At 40.8% G+C, this 15544-nt stretch overlaps 1 pseudogene; it reads left to right on the plus strand.

The window, feature by feature from the left end:
• Positions 1 to 14861: 14861 nt before the first annotated feature.
• LOC144219570 (U4 spliceosomal RNA) lies at positions 14862 to 14977 on the plus strand (annotated as a pseudogene).
• The last annotated feature ends 567 nt before the right edge of the window (positions 14978 to 15544 follow it).

The raw sequence follows: 15544 nt of genomic DNA on the forward strand, positions 1-15544 counted from the left end.
AACCTAGAAAGAAAAGACACATCATCTACAAAGGAATGACAGTTCGATTTGTAGCTGACTTCATAATAGCATCAAGGAAGCCAAATGGCTATAAAATAATATTTATAGGTGCTGAATATATATCTAGTACATATCTATTCACTATATTCCTTGTCTAATGAAAATGGCTTTCAGTTAAAAAAGTTATTTTCAGATAAACAAAAATTGTGTTTCCACCCAAAGATGTCTTAGAGGAAATCTGGAAATGTCTATTTCAGAGAAAATAAAAATGATCCCAGAAAGAAGATCTGGAAGGAAAGAAAAAACATACAAATTGGTAAATATAAAAGTCCATAGAAACACATATTTATCAGGCAAAAACACTGATAATGTTGTCTGATTTGTGGATTAAAACAATAGAACATAAAAACTGATTAAGACTGGCATACAAACCATTATAGAGGTGATTATAGTTGTATTCTGGTGTTCTTGGATTCTTTGTGATAAAGGTGAAGATAGTGATCAATTTTAGGTTTCTTAGGTTAAATTTTTATGTTAAAGTATTTAGGAAAACCACCACCTTGAAAGAAAGAAAAAAAGAAGGAAACAAGGAATGAAAGGAAGAAAGAAAGCTAGAGAAAGAAAAAAATCATGTACACTTTACAAATTACTAGAGTGAAAAATTGGAATGAGAAAAAAAGGAGTAAAAAAAGTCAATACAAAAAATTACTTTAAGATTTATACTTTACTACATACTTTACTAAAAAAAAATTAAGCCAGGGAAAAAGGAAAGAGAGAGAGAGAGATGGAGAGACAGAGAGAGACAGAGAGAAAAGAAAAACCAGAATAGGCAGCACAAAACCAAATGATAGAAATAAATGCAAACATCGGTAATCCCGATCAATGTCAATGAAAAACCAATCTGATAAAAAACAGAGATTATCAGATTGGATTACAAATCTTTATGATGTCTATTAATGAAAACATTAAAATAAGAACAAAGAAAGGTCGAAAATAAAGAGATGAAAAAGACATGTATCAGGTAGGTAGCACCAGATAAGAGTTGGCATAATTATATTCATGAAATAGACCTGCAACAATATTTAGCAGAGATGCAATGAATCACTACATAAATATAAAAGATTCAGTTCTCTGGAAGAGTGAAAGTTCTAAACATGCATACATTTAATAAACTAGCCACAGTATATCTAAAGCAAAAGTTGATACAAGGGGTAAAAGATAAGACGATCATGGCAGTGGGAAATTTTCAGTCACCAATTTTAGTGTTAGGACACATTTCCAAAAAGCCAATAAACATATAGAATGTTGATGGTACAACTAAGCTTGATCAAATGGATTTGTTTATCATAAACTCTAAAAAACCACATTCTTATTATGCACATGTGAATAATTTATGAAAAACAATCACCTGTTAAGCCACAAAGCACATGTTAACACATTTCAAAGGACTGACAACTTAGAGAGTGTGCCGTGTGGCCACAAAATAACTGCTTTTCTTTTCTGTTTGTTCTCAGAAAAGATGAGTAGAAAAATTCATCAGTGTGTAATTATAGAAATATATTTACTAATTAATCAATGAGTAAAAAGGAAATCATAATACAAATAAGAATGTGTATGAAACCAAGCCTTTCTAAAGACATTGAAACTTGTGAGGTGCAGCTAGCCTAGGATTTGGCAGAAGATTTGGAGCCATACATTTTTGCATTGAAGAAAAAAACCCTAAAAGTTAATGAAGTAAGTATCCAATTTAAGAATTTGGGAAAAGAACAATAGAAAAACCTAAAGACAGTAGAAATATAAGTTGAAAACACAGACAAATAGGGAGAATTAATAAGGCCAGATGAGAGGTCTTTGTAAATACCAATATGATTGACAAAACTCTGGTAAGGGAAAAGATAAAAATAAATAAGCCAAATAAAATATAAATGAAGGAGAGAGTGACAGATGTGTCAGAAATTTCAAATGATGAGAAAATATCATAAACTAGCTATGACAAAAGAAGTTAAAAAGCTGAAATGGAGAAATTTCTGAGAAGAGTATAGAATTGCAATGCTATCTAAAGTAACAATTATTGCAAATGATTCAAGAAGAAATGGAAAGCCATAATAGTCTTAGAACTGTTTATTGATAGCTTTAAAATCTTTCCGTAAAGAAAGCAGCATTCCTGGATGAGTTTACAGATTACATTGTCTTTAACACTTGACAAACAGAAAATCTCAGTCTTCCATAAATTTTTCCAAAGAATACGGAAATGGGAGCATTTCTCAACTCATTGAAAGAGGCAAGCATAGTTCTGATGCCAAATCAGAAGAGGAAATGAAAAGAAATGAAAATCATGGGCCAATCTCATTTCTGAATATACATTTTGAAATCCTTTGCAAACTACTAGCAAATTGAATACAACATATATAGAAACATAGTATCTCATTCCCCAAGCTTGGTGCGATAGGTATGAATGTTTGGTTTAACATTCTTATGTTATCTTTATATGTATAATTAAACTGATTAATGTAATTGACTTCATTAATAGGAAGGGAAAAAGTATTTGATTAGACATAGAAAAAAAAGCACTTGACAAAATTTAACACTCATGATAGGAAGAAACCTTTAGCAGACTAACAACAGGCTGAAGCTTTCTCTACCTGACAGGTAACTACAGAAATGCTTTCAGCAAACATGGTCCTTAATGGTGAAGAAGAGAAAAAGAAAGAGTACATGCAATTATACTTTTTTTCTCTACTGTACTAGATAGCCTAGGTAGAGTAGGAAGGTGATATAAAGAAATTAAATGTATAATAAATAGAAAGGAAGGAAAAAATTATGGGATTGCCTAGATTATGCAACCAAAAAACTAAGCAAAAATAAATGTACTTGGTCTGTTTAAACAATGTTACTCTGATTGCTTTTTCTTCCTGTTTACTTAAAACCTTACCCTAGGGCAGGGTTTCTCAACCTTGACACGATGGACATTTTAAACTGGATAATTCTTTGTTGTGTGGGCTGTCTTGTACATTGTAGGATGTTTAGTAGCATTCCTGGTTTTTTATCCGCCGGTTGCCCTCTGTGAAGGGTGAGGCAAATAAGTTTCTGTCATGGGAAAGTTTCTACTCACAACTTCCTGATGCGGCTGATTTATCCTTTGCACCCTTCTGTGTGTCTGGCTCATGGGAAGGACTCCACAACAGACGATTTGTGGGTGAGCCTCATCTTTATAACCCAGGGAGGCTGTGGTTTTATGAGTTCTCTCTTGTCTCCAGGTGAAAGAGTTAAAATTAGACTCTCAGAACCTGTTTGAGCAAAAGAGACATGGAGTTCTCTGGCATCAGGAGCTGAGGGGGGATCATGTGGTGTGGCAGGATAGAGCCTTTGGAAGTTAGGAAACTCACCCTGCAGTGGAGAGGAATGGTTGGAGGCAGGTGAGGCGTGGGTTAAAAATATTAAGAATCAGATATAAGACCATGTCATGCTAGAGATCCAGACCACCCCCATTTCAGTTCCTGGAGAGCTTGGAATACATTTCTCAATAGCAGCGTAGAAACCAAGAGCAAACAATGGTTTATTAACATCTACCATGTGCCAAACCTTTGAAGGAGCAACTGGTTCCTTAGCCAGTTAGGACTCTTATTGCAAGCAACAGAAAGCTCCAGGAGTTCAAACCATAAGAGAATTTGTTGTCTCACATAACTGTAAAGTCCTGAGGCATGTGTGTGGGGAGGTGATTTGTTCTCCAGGCTCACATGTTCGTCAGGGCTGCACTTGGTCTCTGTGTATTTCTTGGTCCTGCCCTCCTCAGGGTGGCTGCCTCATTCCCAGGCTGTCCGTCAAATCTCTTGTCAGTTCCTGGGGCTATATGCTTCCTCATCGCTAGCTTTTATTTTCTTCATTTGTAGCACAAATACCTACTTGGGACAGCAATTTTGCCCTGAATCAATCACTCTGAGGATGATGTCATGCTCTGACCACCTAGGCCAGTGTTGCATGTTTTCCCTCTCCCAGTCACCGTGGTGGGGGGTGTAGACAGAGCCAACCAAGGCCTGAGCTTGGATCCAAGGTGGAGATACGTCATCCTTCCCAGACCATCGGACCTCTCCATGCGGTTTTGGAAGGGGTATGTTCTGGGGATTCACTGTGATACCCATCACCCATTAGATTCTGAGGCTGAAGAAACTTGATAACGGAGCTGACACACTGTGGAACAGAACCTCCATGGACTTATGCTGTTCTTAGCAGAGGGTCTGTGGTGGGGCTTGAGGTAGGGGCTGGAGCAGCCCCATCCAGGGAGGCAGAACCCCAATACTAATATGGCTGTTACCTCTGCTGCTCTGGGCCCGTTTGCCCTCATGCCTTTTCCTCCTTCTTCTCCCGGTCTTCATTGCAAGGGGACGGACATCCAACTGCCTTTCCTACGCTCTGAGATCAGTTGGCTTCTAGCTGGGTTTTGCCAATGGGAGGCACTGACAGATACGAAGGGTGAGAAGGAAAAGAGAGAAGTCAGGGTATTATACCCACCCTGCGCCCCAGGCAGCATCCAGCAGTGGTAATGTTTCCTCTAAGTCCATGGCTCCACACCACACTGGACAGGCCTGGTGTGGTTCCAGAATCCTCCTAACATCTGTGCCCCAAGAGCCCTGGTCCCACTTCATCCTCCCTCTGTCCCGTGGCCAATCTCTGGGTTGCATCTCTGTCTCCCATTTGGCTTCTCAGCTTTTTTGCTCATGGCCATCCCCTGTATTACCAGCTCCTAGTGCTAAGTTTCCTTTGGTTTACATACTTAGGGAGTTCTGTCTGTTTCCAGTTGTTCCAAACCTAAGCCTTGGATTTTTTTTTTCCACCAGCCTGGTGTGCCCTGGAGAAGCAAGGGTTACATGTTGAACCAAATTAAGCTGAGACCTCCAGAGTGTGACTGACCCAGCCTCTATACCTCAGTAAGCAGCTCTCTGTTCGAAATTAAAATACCTCTCCTTTATTCTCCCCCTCCATCTCTGGAGTCAGGGGCTGAGGGGATGGTGTCCTTGGGGATGGAGTATTGTGATTGTCCATAGCAGTAATGACAACTGATGGGACGTTTAGGTCTGATTTACAAGCAATGCTCGATTTGCATTAGCGTGGTAGGTTTAAAATAACATCCATGCATTAGATGATATTCAGATTTAATGGAAAAATAATGACTGCATTAAATCAGGTTTTATTGTTATGGAGGGTTTTAATTTGGCAGGACCACTTTCCTTTTGTGATCTAGAAAGGGCCCAATTGAGGAAGGTGGGGCTTTCATGCTGATTCTTGACCTATATCCATTCTGCACTCACCCAGAAATGATTGCACCTTTAAAGCAGGTTAACCTTTTTTGTTCCTTTTGGTTTTGTTGTTTCGTTTTGTTTTGTTCTTCCTCAGAAGGTGGTTTTCACTTCTGAAAACCTTACAGATTAATTTAAAAGTAATAAAAATTAAACAGAAGTCATTGTTCTTCCCTGCTTTATGAAATGGTGTTTCCATTGTGAGTTGTTTTTTTTTAAAGAGGAAATGCATCATTAAAGTCGTTGCATTATTTATCAGAGAAGCTAATGAAATCATAACTACAGTAACTGAATACACGCAGTACCGCGCTGGTTTGAATCACTGCCTATGAAACTCCAGTTAATCACCGTGGGACCGGTGCCTTTTATACTTTGACTTGTGAAACCAAGAGCATTGCAGTCTTTGTGCAAAGGCCTCAAAATTCTCAACTCTCACCAAAGTAAGAAAGTCAGTTATGGGGTGACAATGAAATGTGGTTAAGAATTTGCTAGCAGAAGTAGGCTCAACAGCAGACTTTAATGAGTCCTCAAAAGATGCTTAAAAGATTGCTTCCCATCTTGTTTGTCCTTTGTTGCAATGTTACTTGTTAATTTATTGATCTTCCCACCTGCCTAGGGCAGCTGTTATTACACGGATGGAAGCTATAACTGAAGAGAGAGGAAACCATGGAAAACTCACAGACTAGTCCGCAAGTTTACAGAGGGGGAAGTTGAAGCAGAGGATGTAAGTGACTTGCTGAGAGCAGGATAAAAAGCCAGATCCTTTCTGGTTACCTCATTACCTGCCTCTTAGTGGCATGGCCTGCCTTGGGGCCTGGGCATAGAGGTTCTGAAATGGGTTGGGAGTCACATGGCCAAAGAGGTATTTTGCTCCTGGGCTTCCCCTGCTCCCGGGCCTTCCCTTACCTGGGCCAGCAGCGAGCCCACATTCTCTGTCTTCGTGCCAACACCCCTCCCGCTTTTGTCCATGTCCTTGCATCCTGCTTCTCCTCTCTCCTTCACTCATTGTCTCTTTTGTAAATATCCCCTCACATTGAGAAACTTGAGGCCTGGCAAGTTGGTGGGCTGTTATGGGCAGGGGTGCAAAACCTTAGGTGAGCACTGGAGGGTTGCCCAGCATCCCACTGAGGCTATCGGTGGCCTCGGCTGGAGAGTGGGCTAGAGTATCAGTATACCCCATCCAGCATTAGGGAAGGCTTGATAGAAGTGACAGAGACAAGTTCAAACCTTTAACATTTCTTTACTCCACCTGACAGGACTGGACTGTTAGGCTGGAATGCACCCAATCCCACATAATCTGTTAGCTTTTATTTAGTCCACTGGTATCTCTTTGCTGATTCCTCCAGGAAATCCTTGACCTTCAGGACTGTGCACCCAGAAACTTCCCACCCGGTCTCCCTCCTTCACACGCCCTACAGTCCTGGGTTGGGCACCTGACCCTAGCTGGGCCAAGGAGGACCTTCCTAGTCTTTTGGATTTGGGGCTTATTTTAGGATTCACCTCTCTTCAGTTGGTGAATGAACTATAGGTACAACATTTACAAGCTGTTGGAGACCTTGTCTAGAAAGCCAAAAGAATGAAAAAAGAATGAAGCTGATACGTGGAAACCAACAGAGCTGAGAGATGGTCCAAGTGCACTTAGCTTTCTTTGCTTTGGAGGCCCCGCAAACACCTGGCCTGAGTGCAGCAGGGGGAGGGGGAGGGGGATGTTGGCGTTCCCTGGATTCCAAATCAAAACCAATACTTTTCCTTTCAGGTTCTAGATCTAACTGGGTATCTGTCACTGAAACCACAAAGTGCCTTGCTCTTCCATCTCTGTTGACTGATTGATCGCTTCATTCATGGGTGAGTGTAAGGGCACATTCAGAAATGTTGTTAGTATCCACTAAATGGTGCCTTCTTATGGGCTCTCACTTCCTTATCTTGTTCACATTATCCATTTGTTCATATTTTCCTCTTGCACATTTTCCATGTCAGATAGATGGGGAAAAGATGATTTTTAAAAATGTTTATTTTGAGAGAGAGAGCTCCCAAGCCAAGGAGAGGCAGAGAGAGAAGGAGAGAGAGAATACCAAGCAGGCTCTGTGCTGTCAGCGCAGAGCCCAATGTGGAGCTCGATCTCGTGAACTGTGAGATCATGACCTTAGTTGAGATCAAGAGTCAGATGCTTAACCAATTGAGCCATGCTGGGGCCCTGGAAAAGATAACTTTTAAGAGCTATGTTAGTTTAGATGGTTGAGAAAGAAGGACCAGCAAGGATGGTTCTGGGTGTGAGTTTATGATGGTCCTTATGAGGCAGGAGTCTGCAATGGTTTTATGAACATATGGTTAAGCCATCTGCCACCAAATGCCATGGCATATTTATTATTCACTGGAATCTACCAAAGGAAGGAAGACATACTCCTTGTCCTTGTGATGCTCATAGTGGAGTCACTGGGCAAGAATCAAGATAAATGTGAAGCACTTGTAAATCAGGAGGGGAGATACATGGCAGGGGAAATAGTTAGGAAACTCTAACGTAAGGGAAGTTGGCCTGCTTTTGCTAAGATCAATTGGCACTCTCAAAACTCTTCTCACTCAAAAATCTCGAGGTATGTGATAAACACTAGCTCGCCGTGGCTCACCAGCCCCTTGGGAACCAGAAATTTAGAACAGGGAATAACCCAGGGCCAGAAGGAACAGGAAACATGTTTAATAGACCTTCCAGGGGGAGTTAGGGAAGTAGAATATAATTACAGGTATTGGAACTATGCCATACTACCAGTAAGAATGAGCTCTCAGACTTCTGACCCAAGGTGATAATACAACTCTGTCAGCTCAAATACAAGGGAGTACTGAGTACTGACACTTAGTTTCATTACTCATATCATCACATAGATTCCTCATGCTATGATCATGAAAACATTTTATTTTTAAATTTCTCAAAATTATCATTTCTAAGTGAGATGCTTCCTGCAAAGCCTGTGTCCAGTCCACCTCTCCTACGTCATCCACAGACATCCTTCCAACTTGCCTGTAACTCCTGACCTTTCACTCAGAGTCTGCATAAGTGATGAGCAAAGGGATCTGCTCCCTTGGGACTTCAGAGAAGACAGACCGTGATGGCTTCCTCTTCTTCCTTCCCATTTCCCTCCTTCCTTCATTTCTGACTTGGACTTTTCATAACTTTTCCAGGTGCCTCCTCATTCCATATCTTTTCCCATCTCTGCTTTCCCCACTGCCATAGTCTTGGAAGACCCTAGCAGTGCAAGTTGATCAGAAAGGTCAGTCCCGGGGCACCTGGGTGGCTCAGTCGGTTATGTGTCTGACTTCAACTCAGGTCATGATCTCATATTTTGTGAACTCAGGCCTTAGGCATTAAAAAAATATTTTAAAAAATAAAAAAAAAAAGAGAAAGGCCAGTCCTGACTGGATTGCCCTCAGACCTAGGTCCTTTACGTAAAGCTGACTCAGATGGATGCCGACTTCGCCAATTCTCAAATTCACATATAAAATGGAGTGTTTTTTCAGTAACAAAATTTTTATCTCTGGCTTTGAGCATCCACTTTTCATAATACTGAAAATGGGATCTTGTTACTTATAGGTAAATTTGGTGAATTTTCATAATCTCTGTCACCTCAGGTTAAATAGTTAACCACATTTGGGGATTCTTTTTCCTCTTTTACAAACTTCATTGCGCCTCAGGTTGACTTTAAGCTTAAGGAAGGGGGTTGTTTACTCAAATGGCATTTGGCTGTTTCTTGAGTCCTACCCAGTAGTGCTCTCTGCTGCCAGCCCTTGAGATGTCCTGGTGTCACCTTGTCCTTAGACTACCTGCTGAGCTGTAGCCTTGTGCTTCTCATATCGTTGGTGCGTGGTTGAAAGCAAGAAGAGTCCAGTCCTGAATCATACATCTACTTTTTAATACTGTCTCTTTGTGCCCAAGACCCTAGCTTTTGAGCTTTATACTGAAGAATATGATGTCTTTGTTCTCTTTCCTTCCCAAACCTCGAAACCCTCCTTCCCCCTGCCCCTGGAAAAATGATAGATGTATGTTTGCAGCCCAAGAGAAGGACAATAAAGAGGAAATGGAAAGAGTATTCTAGTCAATATCTTAAAGTATTATCTCTCCAAACAAACCAGTTCTTCCATCGTGTATTTTGAATGCAAAGTGAAAAACTAAGAACTTGATAGAAATCTTTTCTTTTAGTCAAACCTTTTAAAAAGGCACAATATAGAACCTCCCATTTTCTTATAAGAGCCATCAGGTGGATATGTCGAAGTTACTCAATATGTATTGATGATGAGGGCTATGCTCAGAAATCAAGAGTTTTATTATTGTTGTTGTTGTGTTTTGTTTTGCTTTTTAGTTACAAGCAGATAATCCCATTTCATCCATTATTAGTCCATTATCACAAGTGAGGTGCTAGATCAAGATAGCACAATTAACAATATGGAAACATATCAGATTTAATGATGGTGTATTCTGAAACAGAGGTCCAGAGGTCACCCACTCTAGGAAGAAATGTGTCAAATTCACCCTCAAGACATGATATTATTAGGTAGAAATATGTGAGATTGTCTTCACCAACTAGGAAAGGAGAAAAAAAATACATCTGCAGTGCTGACATTTATATCTACCTGCATGCTTGCATCTCTCAGTTCCTTGTCAGTGATGCTGGAGGATTCTAATCCTACTCAGGTGGTCCCTTTAAACGTGGCTCTTGCTCCTAGAGAACTTTGTATGGCTTATTTTATTTTGAACTTTAACATTCAAAAAAATTCAACCTCAAGTCTTCTGTTGGCTGGAAACATCTTCGTGTTTCACAATTATTATTTCTTTTTAGTTTTGCATCCCACATAATCTGAACAAAACTCATACTGCTTAGCACTAAGATGGAGTGGATCTGTTTGCAGATACAGATGGATACTAAGTGAGTGAGGTGTGGGGAGGGTCAGGGAAGAGGAGTCCTGGTCAAATCAGAGGAAGTGAGATCTGGAAGTGAAATTAGACATGAAGGTTTTGGAGATTTTTTTTCTTTTTGTGAACTTCATATATAGTAAGAAATTGCTTTTAGAAGCTGTATTAATATGTTTGGTCGAGGAAGTAAAGGCAAGTCGATTTACTGTACTATTAGTTTATTGGATTGGTCATATTTCATGAGAATGCAGCGTGTCCCAAAGTCATTCTGCTAAGAACCAGTTCTACCAGATGTTAAAGGACAAGTCATAGTGAAAGTCTCATTGACAAGCAACAGAAGCTGACCTTGGATGACTTAAATAGGAAAAGAGGGTACTTGAATTCAGGGGCCTAATGGAAGACTAGAGAAAAGTTTGAGACCACGGTCAGGAGCCAAGAGAGAGGTAGGTGCTGGAATCACAGCCAATATCATGCTTTGGGTACCACCTGCTAGGACACCAATGCCACCACCTGTAGATATTTAACACTTTCCTTGCACCGTCAATGGCTCTGTCCTCTGAACCTCGTGCCCATCATAGACACCAGAAGGAGTTGGCACTGCTCCTGCTTCTCTGCCACTTCCTCCAGAGTCAAAGTCCTAGGAGGCAGCAGCCAACTGGCCCTGAGGGCATGTGATACCCTGGGTCCCACGAAGTGAGGCAGGGGGCGCCATCTGTCTTTCCCCCTGTTCGAGAGAGAGGTGGGCCTTGCCTCCCAGGAAGATTCGCAAACAGTTGGGGACTCCCTAAACATAAGAAGCTACTTCAGATGCCTGCCAGCCAAAAAAAATGATAAATGACAACAGGATGTAACATAGGAGAAGGTTCCACACTCAATTAATTTTGGAAAATGCCAGGTTTAGCAGATTTCTTTACTATAGGGCTTTTCGTGTGACTGCATGCATGGTGAATCTCCAGCAGGGATGCTAGGACCCCCCTCCCTCTGGATCATCTGATGTGAGCGCTCCACAGAAAACACTGCATGAATCACTGCTTTAAAGCAACCAGCCACACTATGTTTTCTCACACTTAACCTCAGCAAACCAGTCTCTTTACCGACACATGCCATATTTCTAGGCATGCAAATTAGAACTGCAGTTTTGGAAATTTTCAGGCGGCACTGCTGTCTCATGGTTAGGTTATTTTTCATGAGGAAGGTAAGATTACTATTACATGTTAGCACACACACCAGAGCTTTCCTTTCTTAGGGGTGCAGGTTTGGTTGAATTGCCTAGGTCTATCCCTGCCGCACCCTTTTCCCTACTGAGGCATCTCCATTTGTTCTTGGCACATTGTCCAACTTGCCTGGAAATGTTAGTGTTGCTTTAGAAAAATGTCGAAGGGAGTAGCTTATGTCTGAGAGGCCCTGGCTCTACATATAGTAGAGGTAGGAGCTGCCAAGATTAAAATTCTCCGATAACTCAAAACAAATGTCCTGCTTATTTTTACAGTGTGACAATGTAAAAATACGTAATTCAACAACCGAACAGCGAGTGACCTTGAAGCCATAGGCAACATAGGAAACCGCTCCTATCTGTATCCATCGATGACGTCTAAACTTTAGGTCGGAATCATATTTAACTTGAAAAGATCGGGAAGCTGAAGACCATATCTTCCTGGGCAAATCACAGCTCTCTGGGCAGTAGAGGCAAATGCAAGTCACATACTTGAGTTGAATCAGCCCTGAAGTTGAGCTTTCTAAAAAGTTTCATTATTTAGTGTTTCTTTATTCAAGCTTCTGTACTTATGACTTTCTTATCCTTCAACATTTGTAAAATATAAAGCTAACACCATGAGATAGAGACATTCATTCAAACAAAAATCTTTTTGGGGCCTACTGTGTGAAAGGCCTGTGCTAGACATAGGGGGTAAACTTGTGAGTAAGACTTATTTCCTGCCTTTAAGAGCTTATACCTAGAGAGTGCATTGGTTGTTTTATTTAAAAGACTTTTTTCAGGCTGACTATGATCTAGGCACTGTGCTAGGAACTCAGATAAAGCAGTGAACAAAAAAAATAAAAGTGGGGGGAGCCTGACATTAAATCATGCACCACAGAGTTATTTATTAAATCATGCTTGTGATCGGAGCCACAAAGGCTTAGACCAGAATGCTGTCAGGATGTGAGGGAAAACGTCTCAGGAAGGGGCCTGTGAGCTGTGCTCCAAAGGAAGAATAGGAATAAATGTTATGGAGACGTGGTTGGAGGGAGCGAGAGAAGAAATAAGTTTTGGAACAGGACAGAGTTTTGCTGGTACCGGAGGAAGGGTGGCCTGACCAGGTAGGGCCTTGGAGATCGTGGGAGAATTTCGGTCTTCATGTTAAATGCAGTGGGAAGGTATGGAGCAGATTTCCTCAGCAAAGGGACGTAATCAGATATGCACTCTAAAAAGGTCACTCTGGCCATGCATATTGAATGACTTGCAAGGGGAGTAATGGAGGCAGAAATACTGGCTGGAAGGTTAGTCTAGTAATTCAAGGGGAAAGTGCTTGTAGTTTCAACTAGGGTAGGTGTGGGAGAATAATGGTAAGAGGTGTATAGATACAAGAGATATAAAAGAGCCCCAAACAACAGAACTTGATGCTTGATTGGATGTGGGAGTTATTTAGGAGAAAGTCAGGAAAATTGCCAAGTGCAATATGGTGGGCTCAATGCTCTAAGAGCCTATAGAGGCATCTGGCCTCTTGCTGGGTATAAGCAAATGTATATGCAGAAAACCCCACAAAGGACCTTAAGTTATCTATAATGTATTTGAAGAGGCTAGATATAAATACTGAAAAATTAGCTCACAATCAAGGTGCTAAATGCCAGTCGTCACATGAGTGATACAAGCACTGCGGTTTGTAGGTATTCTCGGGTCAGTTGTGGATAGAGGTAGCTAGGGAAGGCTTCATGCAATAGATGGCATCAGCTGGCCTTGGGCAAAGAAAGAAAGTAGAGCACTCTTGGTGGAAAGAACACACGGAAGAGAGAGAGGAGGAAGTAAGGATAGACATAACATATTTAGAGAGTACCAAATACACCAGTTGTACCAAAATGGGGGATTTGAGGGAAAGAAAAATTTGGAAAAGATAAGGTTGGAAGTGTAGAATGGGAGCAGCAATGGGGTTGCAGAACTTTATACAAAATTCATAAACGTTGATTCACACTTGGATAGTCATGAGTAAGCTGTAAATCTTAGGTGCTAGGAAAAGCTCAAGTTCTAGGTCTCCTTGGACCTTCTCTACAATGAAGTCTCCATCCCCCAACCCCCAGCTTTATTGAGATGTAGTTGACATATAGCATCCTGTGAACTGAACAAAATTCTTGGGCAAAACGTGTTGATCTGATGCACTTACATATTAGAAACTGGCTAGCTAACACCTACATCGGGTCACATAATTCCCATTTCTTTTTGTGGTGAGAACATTTAAAATTCACTCTCTCAGCAACTTGCAAATGTATACTACCCATTGAGTATTCTTGGCTCCCTATCAAATATTAGTTGACTATTCATGAAAGGATTTATTCCTGGGCTCTTGTTCCATCCACTTATGTGTTTATTTTTATGCTGCTATTATACTGTTTTGATGACTATAGCTGTGTTGTTGAATTCAGTTTGCTTATATTTTGTTGAGAAGTTTTGTGTCTATATTCATCAGGGATATTGGCATTAAGTTTCTTTTTCCTTGTGGTGCTCTTATCTGGCTTTGGTATTAGAATAGTGCTATAAAATGAGTTTGGGAGTGTCCCCTCCTCTATAATTTTTTGGGAGATTTTGAGATGGATTGGTTTTAATTCTTTCTCAAATGTTTGATAGACTTCACCAGTGAAGCCATCTGGTCCTGGGCTTTTCTTTATTGGGAGATTTTTGATTATTGATGACTGAATCTCTTTCTTCATTATTGGTTCATTCAGATTTTTAAAGATTTCATCCCAATTCAGTCTTGGTAGGTTGTATAGTTCTAGAAATTCCTCCATTTCTTCTAGGTTGTCTAATTTGTAGGTGTACAATTGTTCATAGTAGCCTCATGGTCCTTTGTATTTCTGTGGGATCAGTTATAATGTCTGCTTTTCATTTCTGATTATATTTACTTACATCCTCTTTCTTTTTTCTTAGTCTAGCTAAAGTTTTGTCAGTTTTGTTTATATTTTTTAAAAAACCCGTTCTTAATTTTGTTTGAAATGCCACACCCTCAGAGACACCAGCCTTGGCTATCAGCCCCAGAAGTGCCTTTCCTTCTATTATTTTATTATTAGGTATCAGATGCTCCTGTGTATTTCCCTCCCATTGTTAATCACAACCTGCAAACATTCTCTTGTTTACTGTCGGCCTTGCCCACTAGGATGCAAGCAACACATGTGAGGGTTTGTGTGATGCCCCTCTGTATCCTTGACCCTTAGAGCAGTGCCCAGTTGAGGCACGGTATAGACTTGGTTGCAAAGTGGGTGTTGTGTGGTAAGGAGCACAAGAGTTTAGATCCAAAATGAAGGCAGATCCCGAGAACATTCTTTGAAGGAAAAGAGGGCTCACTTTGGGTTTGCCAGACAATTCCCGAACTCTGCTCAAAACCAAGCACATGGAAAACAACACACTAAACTTTTCATAGCCTTTAAAAGTTTGAAACATCCTTATTGAGACTCTTCTTGGAAGCTTTGTGCAGTGGCAGTATCGTAGACAATGAGGTTTATCCGAGGCGCGATTATTGCTAGTTGAGACTCTTCTTGGAATAAAGTTCTGGAAATATTTGGGATGTTCAAAGTGAATATTTACGATGTTTAAAATACTCTCCTTATTAGCCACTTAATGATAATGTCTTTACCTTCATGTTCAACTTTTCCACTTATCGTTTAGTTCATGTCTTAAATAACTCTTCTGGTTGACTTTCTGATGAAAGTGAATAGTGAATACTGACACTAAAACTGGATTTTACTGAATACTGTAAATATGAGGAGATTACATCCTGGTCTGCAGGGTCCAGGAAGAAACACAGGGCTATTTCTGCCTATGGTTGCAGCTTCCTGTTCTTTTAGGATGGAAATTTCCTGGGGACCCTGTTCCAGGGCATTGCTCATCTCTTGGGCTCTGGGGTCCTCCATGCTGGAGAGAAAGGGGGAGTTCTACTTTCAAGACTGGATGCTACTCCACCTTTAAAGTGATCCTGCCTCAGGGTTGAGGGGTTGCCTGAGTCTCAGGATATCCTGTAAGTGCTGCTAAGACATAAACTCTTGCTGAGAAGTAGACACAAGACCCCACGAGCTTGTTGATTAAGCCAATGGACTGTGGAGCCAGACTGCCTGGGTTTCAATCTCAGCTCTTCTACTTGCTCATAGG

Source organism: Crocuta crocuta, unplaced genomic scaffold (genome assembly GCF_008692635.1).
Source record: "Crocuta crocuta isolate KB4526 unplaced genomic scaffold, BGI_CrCroc_1.0 scaffold99, whole genome shotgun sequence".
In the NCBI taxonomy this organism is placed as follows: Eukaryota; Metazoa; Chordata; class Mammalia; order Carnivora; family Hyaenidae; genus Crocuta; species Crocuta crocuta.